Source organism: Bombus pyrosoma, linkage group LG7 (assembly GCF_014825855.1).
Source record: "Bombus pyrosoma isolate SC7728 linkage group LG7, ASM1482585v1, whole genome shotgun sequence".
In the NCBI taxonomy this organism is placed as follows: domain Eukaryota; kingdom Metazoa; phylum Arthropoda; class Insecta; order Hymenoptera; family Apidae; genus Bombus; species Bombus pyrosoma.
Genome location: NC_057776.1, coordinates 4,862,807 through 4,877,196, shown reverse-complemented (window position 1 = coordinate 4,877,196; position 14,390 = coordinate 4,862,807). Strand labels below are relative to the sequence as shown.

The 14,390-nt window shown below is 39.7% G+C and overlaps 1 protein-coding gene and 1 non-coding gene across 2 annotated transcripts in view; both read left to right on the top strand.

The window, feature by feature from the left end:
- Positions 1-14,390, top strand: part of LOC122569033 (frequenin-1) — a 56,309-nt gene that overhangs the window by 14,896 nt on the left and 27,023 nt on the right. The window lies entirely within an intron of this gene.
- Positions 10,062-10,143, top strand: Trnas-gcu. Its single transcript has one exon. It is a non-coding gene; the product is annotated as a tRNA-Ser (tRNA).

Below are 14,390 nucleotides of genomic sequence, written 5' to 3'. Positions count from 1 at the left end.
AATATACCAATTTAGTGATGTTAAAATTAATGAAAAAGTTGCACTAACAGTTACGACTAAAGAAAGTTATAATCGAACGATATCAGACTGTAAAAAAATATTAAAACGCATTATGAATTTTTAATTTCACGTTCAAGTCGTCTTATTTATCTTTAGTCATCTTTGATGTTTTTAATTTTATCTATATTTTTGTATACTTTTAATTTGTAGTTTTGTACAAACAATATGTGAAATCGTTAAATAAAATCATTACCGCAAAATATAATTAATCTTAAATAATTTTTAGACTTGTTTGTTTGTTGTGGACAGCGTATAGTACGCTTTGGCGAACAAAGTACGCGGCTCATTCACGCGAAAAGGATACAGTAGAGTTTCGATTTCGCAACTCGATGCGGACCGAAGCTATCTCGAATAATCCGATAGTTGGCTGCTAATAAGTCGTGCAATAAAATTGTAAAGAACATTTTGGTAATACTGTACGCGCACTTCGATGTAATTCGGAAAATTAATCGAAAGTTCGAGCAACTGTTACCTGACTATTTACATTTTACTATTTTTCCTGCTCTTTCATATTAAACTTTGCAAAGTCTAAAGTACCTCGGATAATACGGAACTTCGGAAGCCAAGACTTCTCTGTGTTACAGACAAAAATATAGTAAAATAAGAGTGGCATTTTCGACGTATCGTGCAATACGAGAAGAACGTGTGCAACAGTAAACAGAAGAAGGAGAGCGACGCTGGTTAGGAGCAAATAACCGAGCATAATAAGGCAAGAAAACTTGGCGAAAATTCTGATCGCCGTTGAAGTTGTTGCAATACTCGTACACGTGTTTTGTCAAATCAGCTGCGATCCGCAAGAAACGCAGCAACGCGACCAAACGTAACCCACACATTCTTATTAGCAACTCTCGCGATATACATCGATGAGAAATTAAATCTCCAAGTAGCGACGTCGATCGATGCGCTGACATTCGGCTTGTTAAAGCGTCGTTGCTACTGTTGCATCGTCGATACCGCCGTTTTTCCAATTCTCGTTCTTTCGCGTAAAATTCGATATTACCGACAAGATGGAAAAAAGCGGTAGAATTCTTTGGCCACGCAAAGTGGATCGATTTTCGCTAAATCGCGTTTGATCGAAAGCGGTGAATTGCCGCGCGTTTCGTGACCACCGTGTTTCCCACGTAATCTTCCGGTAGCGTGCAGGCGCGCTCTTCTAATTGTAAATTATTATAAGCGTAATTGTAAATTGTAATTGGACTACCGAGAAGCTACGGTGAGAAGAGGAAATAGGAACGGGCAGAGTAACACGCGCGTCGTCTTCACCGGATACGGCGTTATAAATCGACGATACATCCGAGGCATGTCGGCACTCGAAGATTAAACGACTGCTTACTCACTCGCCATCGTTCGATGCAGCCGGTTGGTTGCGGTGTATACGATGCCGATATACGTAAATACATAAATACATGGAGAAACAAGGCGCTTTCGAGGGGAAAGCAATTTCACGTTGTATCGAATCTGCTGGTACTTCATTTTCCAATCCATCTTCTCATGTGTAGCGAACCGCGGAAAATGGAAATAATTTGATTATCAGCCATATATCGACTTTATCGACGAAACTGTACGCCCCTATTTATCGATACATCGATACGACGCGTTACATAGCAGTAATGACTGGTACAGTGACTACTGCCATTGACCAGCGTTGCGATAAACGACGGTTCCGCGATACCATCTGATCGAAAATATTCGGTTCTTGCAGCGGATAATTAACATCGCTGCATTCAGTCAGTTTGAATCATTTGTCCTTTTAAACGGACCAGACTTTTTTCGCTGAAAGGTATTGTTGAGCGCGGAAATATCGTGCCAGTGTTGAAGTAGCCCGCACGACTCAAACATCTCTGCAAAACTCTCCACTTTGCTGCTCTTTCTCCCGAGGCGGTGGAAAATTTCGAAGCGCCGCTCGATAAGTTTTCTCGAGCGTTCGTAATCGTTGGCAAAATTTCAGTGCAAATCGTCCGTAGGAATCACATTGTTCCACTGCAATTACCACACAGACCACGTTCGAAAATCCGGAACGCGGCCAATCGGTTTTACGCGTCCACGTTTGTCATCGTTTCGTTTGGGACCATGTTACCATCGATTAATTAGTATAATGAGTCCGTCTGAATAGCATGTAAAATCACGATACAATTCCTTGCAGAAAAATGACAAACATACGTGGAATAAAATTTGTTCGTTCTCGGCTCGGTTCTCGAGAAGATTGAGTTTCGAAATTTATATTGGTTGGTAATAGTATGTCAGGTAGGTTTGAGAATGGTTGATTCCAGGCTGGACAGGATTAAATGATCGTCAGGAGCTGATTCTATGTGTGAAAATAAGTCGACGATGTAGAATAACGTCTTTTTACACGTCGCTTTGTCCCCGAGGAAAGTAAATTTGGTTTATCTTGTGTAGTCAGTCCATTCTTAACCGAAGAGCGCTCGTAGGAAACGCTGTAAATACCAGGACACAAGTTTCTCAGGAGGAAAAGGGAAGATACGCGTTAATGTAGTCCAAATGGATGAGAAAAAAAAGTGTACCTGTAGGGAAGTCTGTACGGGTCGCCTCTTAGTCGAAACGAAAACTGTTCCATTTATTTAGATGGATGGTGCAAACAAGAACCAAAGGATAATTAATGATGTTTGCTGGAAGTTATATTTTTTTCTATAGAGATGACGTTGCGAAGTCATCGTCTGGCGTTATAAGAAACTATCTGGAACGAGAAGTTGCGCTTAAATTCTATGCTATAGCATTCTCGTCGGTACGTAGAACGTTTCCCAACGAAAGTTCAAAGTTTTCCAATTTTGACGTTTTCTATACAACCAGTCTTCAACTAAACGCGTTTAAACTCCATTTTCTTGAAAATGAAGTCCTAAGCGGAAAAATTCTACTCTACATTTTCCACTTATTTTCACACGTACAACAACTTCCTGTCGGTTATTTAGTTCCGTTTACTCCGGAACTAGCCACGTTCAAATACACCTGGTACGTTTTCAAATTCGATTTTCTCGAAAACTAAGCCGAGAACGAACAAATTCTATTGCATATCTTTTCCTTCATTTTCCACAAGGATTTACGTCGTGGCCGTTTTCACGTTTTACTCGGTCGGACTCTGTAGAAGTTTATCTACTCAACGTGGCGTGTTAATTTCACACAACGTAGAACCTGCAGCATATATTAGGTTGTCCGAAAAGTTTCTTTCGTTTTATGAGGATATAATAGACGCACAATGTTTTTCGTTTTATATTATTTTGTCGAATTACGTACGATCCATTTTGTTCTGTTGAGATAAACACCGCGACATTTCACAGACGTGGTTTCACGTTTGTATGAGGGTGCATTGTTGTGAAAAACACGTTTGCGAAAGAAAGACACTTTCCGGACAACCTAATATATTGGGTTGGCAACTAAGTTATTGCGGATTTTGTTATTAGGTGGTATTGACAAAATCCGCAATCATTTAGTTGCCAATAAAATACATATATATATATGTATGTAATAACGTAAATCCTTGAGGTAGATAAGGCGATCGATTCTGGAAAATCGAGTTTATTTTGAGAATAAATTAAATTATATAAAATAACAGTTAACACGTTGAATGTCACGCCAGTTTTGCAAGATCTGGCCAAGGCGCTACGATGAATTTTTTATTATGCGATACATATAATGTTGAAATATTACCCCCAAGAGATATGTTACGGTGTATAATCATCATTAATGAATTTATCTCACTGAGGTCACAGGTGACCCCTATCGCGTTCTACTGCAATTTCGCTCGATTCACTTATTTTTTGTGATTATCAATTATCTCATATTGTTCGTTCGTGTTGCTAAATAATTGTCCTATGTTGTTACGTCCCGGGACCTTCCATAAACCATAATCCATCCATCGATCACACTTATTCGGACCCGCAATAATCCTAAAGAACCGTCACGAGACTTAGCATTTTTTACTTTACTGTCAAAGCCATTAATTGCCATCAAACATTTTTCAAGTCGAAACGTTGCTTAGGGTTATTGTTCGTTAAGGTAAAACACGGGAGAAGCGGATTTTTCATGTTCGACAGCCACTGGAGAGGGGCGCACATGACAGATCTATATTTCATGTATAAACAAAACTATTTTTATATATTTTATACTGCATTAATTTCGTCACACCATTGTAGTAACGATGGCAATAATAACAAATTTATAACTATTGACATTTGTTCAAATTATGTGTTTCTACTAATCTTGGTGCGCGGGTCATCGGTGACCCTCACGGCGTCACGGCCAAGTCGAGTGCCGGTCACCAGTCACCCCCATAGCAGTCAACGTGTTAATAACAAATCTACTAGAAATTTTACCTAGAAAATCGAGGATCGATTTTCCAAGTCCTAAATTACCGTTCTTCTCACGTGATCTAATCTATCCAGTAAAATGGCTGCCGGTAAAACAAAGCGAAAGTAAACATGTCGATTGGCGGGTAGTTTGAATTCTATAGAATTTACATATATATATACATATATGTTGAGTCCGCACTGGGGTTAGAAGCATTTAACGAACCTTCGTTTGCATTAGCCATTTTGTATCATACCATATAGATGATAGTTAATGGTACAAATATGATTATTAGAGGTTAACAGGTTATAACATATGTCGGAGATGAAAGGACATCGGGGCGTTTCTTTTGAAAGTTTTGCAAAGATCCCCAATACTTTAGACTATTTATCATAGCTTTACTTAAATAATGAAACTTAGAAGTAGTTGTTATGATTCGATCCCATTATGTTTGCCCGAGATTTCTGACAGTGGGCTTAGGCTCGAGGTGACACAACTGGTCGCCGAACGGTCACGGGATGGACGTTTTTACCTAACAGAGAAGTGCCAATATTATGGCCTAGCAACGGCGGTTGGAATTTTGTTGGTATCCCTGACCAATATACAACAAACGAACGCGATCGTAAGGAGAGGAAAGTTTTCATCAGTCTTTTATTCTTGCGATCTCGTTGGAGAGTTGCACATCGTCTTTACGTACAGTATATACCGAGCGTCACAGCAAACGTTACTTTGTGCTTCAAAATATATTCTACGTTTAACAAAGGGTTACCCCGTTGACCGTGGATTCGTTATTGAACCTAAGATCATTGTCATTAACATCTCGAGTGTCTAATCACCACGGTTATTTGTCAAACTCTGTAAAAATCATATTTATATCAGTAAATATAATCTCTATTGTACAACAACGATGGCTAATCCGAATGAAGATTCGATGCACGTCCCTAAACCTAACGATAACTCGACATATATATGATGTTTTGCGCGATGCAGCAAAGAAAAGCAGGACGACGCGATCGTCTTTACCAACGTCATTTTGCTGGGCGTCGCGCGTCGTTGCAGTTGTATTTTCCAACTTTAGCGCGCGTATTGTTCGACCGTACGCGCTCAACTTTTCCCAGCTATAACCATATTTTCACGAACGTGCGCCTGTCTCGGATTCCTCGCTGCTGGCTTCGGAACAACGCAGCTAAATTGGCCATAGTCGTTACGCTGTACTCCGCGAAACACGACACTGCGAGCCTTTAAATCTTGCGCCACGAAATTCGCTCGCATAACGTTGCTACATTACGTTCTCCAGCTCGCGATAAATATCGCGTTCGACGTTTCGATGGCTCTAGCTTTTGAAACTTTCGTTCCGTTGCCGCGTCGGCAAACAATGACCTTCGAAAAGAGGCGAACAGCGTTCGTGCACGAGCGCGTTAACGACACGTTTAAACGTTGCAGGTTGCACGACGACGACGACTACAATGCTCGTGGAGTTCGCACGGTTCTCGCGATTGCGTATTCCCCTCGAGGAATTTACCGCATTTCTCCCTCGGCTGCTAGATACAGCCTGAAGATCCGCGTATTATTTCTTCCTTTGTTTCCAGTTTTATGCTCATGCGCTGCATTTCGCATTTCCGGTTAGGAATTCTTCCAAAAGCTGCAATCACATCGGCCGGGTTTTCGAGCGACCCGGAACCCTTTCATGGTACTTTGCAAATCGATAGACCTTCCACGCGACGATTTCCTACCCCGTCCGTTTCACATCTTAGGATGGCGATTGCATCGCTTGCAGTCGAACGAACTAGTCGTTTTCCTCCTTTTTTCAAGGTCGCACCGCGTGTGCCGAGCCCTGGAAGAACGAGACGAATTTAGAGACAATTTCCAGTCGCCTTTAGCTGCGATCGATGAAATTTCCCAAATTACTATAATCAATGACCAATCAGCTGCCGCGTTTCTGCCTCGAAATAATGTTCCGAAAACTCGAGGTGCTCAAAGAACGTTTCAAACGTCACATCGTGCGTCGCATCGAAATCGAATGCAATTCATCGAAAGTTTCGTTCTTTCGAACGCCGGCGATCCTTTCGATCAAACACAAAAGAAAGAAATAAAAAGGTAAAATCGCATTCGTTTGATGGTCGGTTTATTCTTCATTCAAGGTGCTCATTGTATTTTGAAAATTATTCTACGACGCTGGAAAACGGAGGAAGACGGTGTTATACCACTGACGGCAATATCGGTGAATATTCCCGAGCGATCCTCTTCATCTTAGGCTGCTTTCTGAGCAAAACCCTTGCCAGCAACGCTCCTTCTTCGTCTTCTTTGCCTCTTGAAAAAGCCGAGGCGAGAATTAGAGAAGCCGGTGCTTCTAGCGGCACGGCGTTTGCTCCTCAAACCCAGAGATTTCCAGCTTTATTACCGGAACGACGACGGGATATGTACCGTGTCCAACGGCCCTACAAAGCAACACCAACAAGACATTACCAAATGTAAATAACGAGACGAATGGAACATACGTCGTGAGACGTTGCGTTTCGCAAAATAAAGAGGTCTTTTAATGAGATAACTCCACTCTTTTAATATACCTGTGACACGTATGCACTTATCACGTCGAAGACATAGCGAGTGGTGAAATTAAGAAATCACTGGTCGTTCCCTCGCGTCGTTCGAATGATTTCGCGCAAGTTTAAAGTAAAAAATTCAGATTTTAGATATATTGGCAGAGTTTATTATGGGAATCCAACAGAGTGACGGCTAACAACTAGCCAACTGAATAGGGAGATCTCCCCTCTGTGAAGAACATCGTTGCGTGACCGAAAGGGGAGATCTCCCTTTTTCACTTTAGCAACGCGTTTTCTTTTTTGTTGTTGTTATTGTTAGTTATTGTTTACCTGGAATTGTTGGCAATTAATCGCGCCACTTTTTCTGCTTTTGTAAAGTACGGGTTGGCAAGTAATGATTGCGAATTTTGTCAATACCATCTAATGATAATGTAACTTTTTCATTAATTTTAACACCACTAAATTGTCTATACTGTATACTGTATAATACACTGTACTTATGTACTTACTGTACGATATACTGTACTTTATAAAATCAGAAAAAGTGGCGCGATTAATTGCCAACAATTCCAAGTAAACAATAACAAAATACACCAATTTGCTGGTGTTAAAATTAATGAAAAAGTTATACTATCAGTTATGACTAAATGAAGTTATAATCGAACGACAGCACACTGTAAAAAAATATTAAAATGTATTATGAATTTTTAATTTCACTTTCAAGTCGTGTTATTTATCTTTAATCATCTTTGATGTTTTTAATTTTACCTATAATTTTGTACACTTTTAATTTGATGTTTTGTATAAACAATATGTGAAATCGTTAAATAAAATCATTAGCGCAAAATGTAATTAACCACTTAAATGATTTTTAGACTTTGTCCCACATTGGGACAATTTCAACGTTGTTGTTTCGATGGCCTGCGGGATGTTCGTTACGCCCCCTTGGTTTTTCTATTGTTAATTTATGGCTCTGTGACACGCTCATATGTTCTTGTAAAATATCGAAGAATGTTAGATTTTTACGATAAATCTTAAGATTTTCCGTCATCGTCGATATAAATCCGGAATATTATAAAATCAATATTTATTTCCTGTTTTAACAAAATTAATTGGCAAATCTTAACGTTTGCTACTGAGCTACGCTAAATGTCAGATGTTTCGCGTACAGAAGTATAAGAAACACGGACAAAGTGCTTTCGTTTTAACTTGCACGTTGTCGTCGCTCTTTTCTGCTATTATCGACACAAAATGAGTGTATAGGAAGCATTCTAAACTATATATTGTACTATATGCAGCGCGCTTGTACTATTTTTGTCCGTACGTGTGCAACATTGACGCGACACACGTACATACGCGTTGCTCGCACGAAAAAATCTAGTCCAAATCGATACCAATCCCACACGCGAGTAAATTTAAAAAAACAATTTTTTCACCGAAAATCGGCCCCCTCCCTTGAATTTCTGTTGGTTTCGACTGTTTCTTTGAGCGAACGACACGGTCGATTCCTTTCACTCGTTCCTATCCAACTGGGTGAAATTTGCTGTTTTCATTTTGCACTGACTCGAATGGTAATTCATAGAATCTTTCCCTTTACGCTCGTTTTATTTCGATAATATCGGAAAAGAGCAGTGCTAACGTACAAGTCGGAACAGAAAGACTTGTGATACGGTGCGGGTGCGGGTACGCGCCCCTGTGAAACTTGTGACATTTACCGCAGCTTAGTAGCAAACGTTAAGACTTGCCAATCAATTTCCGTAAAAGCAGGAAATATTGATTGCATAATATCTCCGACTTACATCGACATTGGTCGGTCTCAAATCTGACGATTCGCCGGGTAAACCAAACATTTTCATGTACTTGATCAGTCGAGACACACTCTGTGTGTAGTATACTTTTGGCAAGCGCTTTTATTATATTTCATTCAGACACTATAACAGTTACATCGGACAAATTTTTTAATTTTTAATATACGAGTTAATATCTTTAATTAAAAACTTTTGATTTCGGACGATCATATAAATGATTAAAATTTATTTGATTATCGATATAACCATTATATCACAACAAACACGAAGATGGTACCCCGCTGGGGGTAACCATCCACATGCTATGTATATTTAAGCTATAATATTTTACCAAATGTCCTACTGGACAAATTGTAAAATTTAAATAAATAATAAAAAAAAATAACCATTATCGACGAAGGGAATTTTATTTTGCTTGCGAATAAGCAGTATCGACGAGGCAAGTTTAATTTTGGTTAATAATAAGCAATATAAACGTCCGGAATTTCTTCTGGTTACCAATAAATATCATCGATGGTCTGAATTTTATTTTAGCTATCGACGATTATTCGTTGGCAAATATTTTCCCTGGTTACGTTCGATTATTGATAGTTGTTATCAACATTATCGGTGATTAGTATATGTTCATTGACAACATAAAGAAAATGGATTGTGAAACGTATATTTTATTAAGCAGAAAAGAAACGCCATGAGAATATATGAAAGAAAGAATAAAATAAAAGATATTGTAGCACGATAAATTAATAAAACTGTTACAATATCGTTTGTTCTATCCTTCCTTTGATATAACGTATTTTTATATCATTTTTTAACAACGAATGATAGAACGTACAAGTATCATAAGTAATGAAATTCTTCCATGTTTCCAATGAATACTAATCACCAGTGACGTTAGTAACAGTTGACAATAATAGAATGCGAACAGAGAAAATTCTTGTCGCTGATGTTAGTTAGAGATAAGCAAAAAGAAGGTTTCGGCCATCGATAATGATTATCGGTAACGAAAATAAAATTCTGGCTGTCGATAATAATGCTCACTAACTAAATTATTTTGTTGGTTACTAGTAGCGAAAATGAAATTTCCGCCAGCGATAATGATTACCGGTAGCGAAAAAGAAAAAAATAGTAATCACTCATACTGTGGTTATTCGTAGTCGGAACAATACAAAAATTGATATCTTTTAATCATTTCATTTTCTGACAAATTTCCTTCAGATTCGTCGATAACCGCCTTTCATTTAAATTGAGATGATTGTAACGTGTATGCGTATTTAATAAAGTAACGAGTGAATGAATTTCTGATAGTCAGGCGCACTAAAATAAGTACAAATACAAGTACGGAGAGGTTGACGAGGTGGCCGAGTGGTTAAGGCGTTGGACTGCTAATCCAATGTGCTCTGCACGCGTGGGTTCGAATCCCATCCTCGTCGGTGTTTTTCGTACCTTTTTCGTACAAGTACGGAGATAGCATATGCCGGTTTTAATCGTCGCTCGCGCGATATTACTTATACCAATCGAGGAAAGAATAATATTATAGGCAGCACGTTCATACATTTATATCGACGGACGTTACCACAAAAAGTTAACCTTCTTATGTAACTCTGGTTGAAGATTCCAAGAAACAGCAATAACAGTCTATTCAAAGTTCTTTTGCTTCTAGACCTTGTAACCGAAAACAACGTTAGTATTGAAAGTCACAATAATATCGGTCTCTCCCAGATTTGAATTTTCCGTTTCAACTTGAAACTTTTCCTACGGCCATGTGCCGCTACAAAATGAATGTTAATTTTCACTCAATGAATTTTCTCCAAAAATTGTCCAAAATAACTCTTACTCTGAATCTCCGATTTTGTTACGTTACATTTTATACACATCGTATTGTCTCTCGCGTTACGCGAAGAAAGAAGAGACGCGAAAAGCCAGCCGAACCGTTGCCAAAAGCTTCAAGGAAACTCGCTCGAAATAATGTAACCAAATGGATAGGATAAAATGCCGGATATGAGATGAGCGAACGTCGGAGGAAATCGGCAGATGGTTGGAGAATCGAAGAATTCGAGCAAAGGAGCGAACGCGATATTAAAGAAAAAGAGAGAGAAATGAGAAGACCCTGGGAAATATTCGCGAGCGCGGTTGTTCGAAAAGCAAAGGCGAAAAGTAGGGGAAACGACGAACGGAGGGAAAATGAACGTTTAATTGAATTTAATGTAATATACGGAAATAAAGATCGTTGGAGATGATGGAAGGGGAAGGAAGAAGGGGGCGTGAGAAAGGGAAACAAATGGACGCGAAGTTTCTAATTAAGGCTTCTTGGCCTCGAACCAATTACGAAGCCTGGCAGATACGCCGTGAGATACACGACGTATCGGCTGGATCACAACGAAAACCGCCAAGTCCTAACGGTTAGCGCGAAACTTCCTCCGAGCACTGTGAAAATTGTTTGCTAAAACGATCGAACTAATAAGGTAATTAGGCATTTGGTTGCAGGCTGTTTTCGTCAATGCGTTATCTACGAAACCATTATGCTACTCCTCTCTCGGATAAATATTTGACGTTGCGGATTCGATAAACAACGCGCGTAGTCGTGCAAACTCGGCCAACAGAAACTCGGCAACAGTCACGTTTGTCATCCTTTCTCTTCCTCGCCAACGGTCTTCCAATTTCCGACGTGTATTTATTTATTCGACGTAATCGACCAATTTTTCGTAGATTCTACAGATTCTTCCTTCGTTTCCAACCCGGTAAAATCGCGTGGACCAAAGAATCCATCGACCGACCGAAGCATCGAATAGCGGCGATAACGCGAGTCATCCGCGATGACAACTGCACTGGAATTTCGAGAATATTTTGCGCAGAGGGATCCGATTAAATAGGAGGGAAATCGTAGCAGAGCCGAGCAGCGGACGATTCTACGTGAGAAAATAAGAATAGAATTTGAAGAAAACATATTTCCCTCTGAGGCTTCGTTTCGCAGAAAATCGACCTGCAAGTTTGACAAGTGGACGTAAATTCGGCTAATTCCAGACCGAACGAGATTGAATAATCAACAGAGGTTTAAACTACACAAGAAAACAAGTGAAAAATGTAGAACGACATTTTTCATAAGATGCTTCCTTTCCGAAAAGATCGACTTACAAGTTTGACAAGTGGACGTAAATTCGGCTAATTCCAGACCGAACGAGATTGAATAATCAACAGAGGTTTGAACTACACAAGAAAACAAGTGAAAAATGTAGAACGAAATTTTCTCATAAGACGCTTCGTTTCCGAGAAAACTAAATTTGAAATTGTTTCACGTGCACGGCAAACCAGTTCCTTTTCAATGAAACGCGTTCGAACTTTGTATCTTTGAAAACGTGGCCTTCACTGGAAAAATTGTTTCACTGGAAGGATTGTTTATTCCTACCTGGTCGATAATTAGCCAAGTGGAAATATACTTGACGAATTTTCAGATCCGATTTTCTCAGCAACCAAGCGTGATATACAAAAATGTTATTCCACGTTTTCGACATATTTTTTCACGCAGAATCACCCTCCGCCCGACTGTACTGCGATTACTTTTACCCAACCGTGTACAGTTGAACAGCGTATGCACTAAAATTATTAAAAAAAGAGTCGAGCGGATAAACACGTGAACAACATTCGATGGAAAGCTAGTTGGAAGTTGACCGACACTGTCAGCTGTCGCGTATACGTGGTGGTATAAATTATTCGTTCGGTGTGACGATGCGGTGTACATCGTCGAGCAATAAAGTAGCAGCCACGTGGCTGAAATCATCGTTAGCTCGTAATATCTTTCGCATGCTTTATTCTCCAGCCGCTGACGCTTTTCTAGGTGACGTTAGCTCGTCGTATCGTCTTTTGCACAGGGATAATCCCTTTTTTTATTCAATACGTCGCGTCGCCGACGTAACTGCTACTTTCCCACTGAATTACGGCCTATCATTTCCTCTGTCAATGAGAGAACTCGACGAGCCGCCCTCTTTTTGCTCCAGTTTTTCTTCAATCAAAGAAAAAATCGTATTCCGCAACAAATGCGCCTCTCTTTGTCGATGAAATTTTACCTCGAAGCAGCCGCGATGATACACCTTATTACATCAACGTTATACACTGTGAGACGATTCATGACGCGCGTAATTCACTTTCTCTTCGCCTCATTACACGCTGGTGAGGTTGGAACAGCGCTGTTAAAACGTTCAACGTCCTTTTGCTAAAGGCTTTGGTGGTTTTACGCGTCTTAAAAAGCGTTTCAAGCTTCGCCGGACGTTTTCTTCGTAATTAGCTGTCAAGCTGTGCACGCGTCATAATTAATAGTCAACAGGCAAGAAATACGCGCCGCGCCACCTTGCGACAAGAAGTTCCGTAATATTAAATCTTCTAAAACAATTTTTCCACTTGTGCTTCGTCGTAAGATGTCAGCGGAGGAATAAAATTTCCATTTGTCTCGAACTCAACTTCGAATCGTAGTCGGCTAATTTCCGCTACGCGTCAGCCGGTCGTCCAGAAAATCGATAGATTTCGTAGCGTTTCCAACAACGAGTCTCCTGCGCCGGCTGATTACGCTCTTTTTCAACCTTTGTATATTCGTGTATTTTTTTATTTATCTAAAGATAAATGGGAACAGGATGAATAAACGATAAATCTCCATTAATGTGCGATGCTAGAACCAAAGGAGCTACGTAGAGTGCATAGAAAAGAAAGAGATACAAATAAAGTACAAAAGAAATGTAACAGCATGTAACCTCACAAAATTACACGAAGCGAATTTCTAAAGCTACCGATTCCAATGCCAAAAACATCGACACACATGCAGTAAGGGCCGTAGTGAATCCTGAGTAGACTTACTGGGTGTGAATTCACAAGTAAGGAGCCACGGCGGTAGAAAAGATATAGAGAACCTAAACCACCTAAACGATCTGTTGGTGGCATCAAAATTTATAAGTTGAAGGAGTCGGGGACAAAGAACAATATTACTGTTAAGTTTGTAAAGGAAAAACAGACTCGATTCTTCTTTTCTCAAGCGATCGTAAATCCGACAAGAACATAATGGGCCCGCAGGGTCGAATTTTCTCCGCTGCAACTATTAGGTTGGCAATTAAGTGATTAGAGGCTTTGTCAATATCATTTAATGACAAAATCCGCAATCACTTAATTGCCAACCTTTCTGACGTTGCTGAACGTGCTGACATTAAAGAACAGCAGCGCCCGCCCCCCCCCCCCTTTTGTAAACACGTTCATTTTTCAGGCTGTGCTCTCTTGCTTTGTTTGCTGCGTGTACCGTTCACGGAGAAATTTCATGTCACCCTGGAAAATCACATTAGATACAATAACCTCAATATATTATTCACAGGAAGACCGACATACTGGCCGACAGACCTGAGCAAAATACCTGACCTACTCGATTTTGCAGTTACAAAGGGACTAAACGTAAATAAGCTAAAAATAGCAGCCAGTCTAGAGCTTAACTCCGATCATACACCAATAATAATTACTTACAGAAACAAACCAATAATTTATAACAATCCAGATACACTATGCAATAAAACCACCAAGTGGCAATCATTTAAAGAAATAATCGAGAGTAAGATCAACTGCAACATCCCATTAAAAACACCCGAACACATTGAACAAGCAGTAACAACACTTACAGAAACTATTCAAGAAGCAGCATGGGCATCCA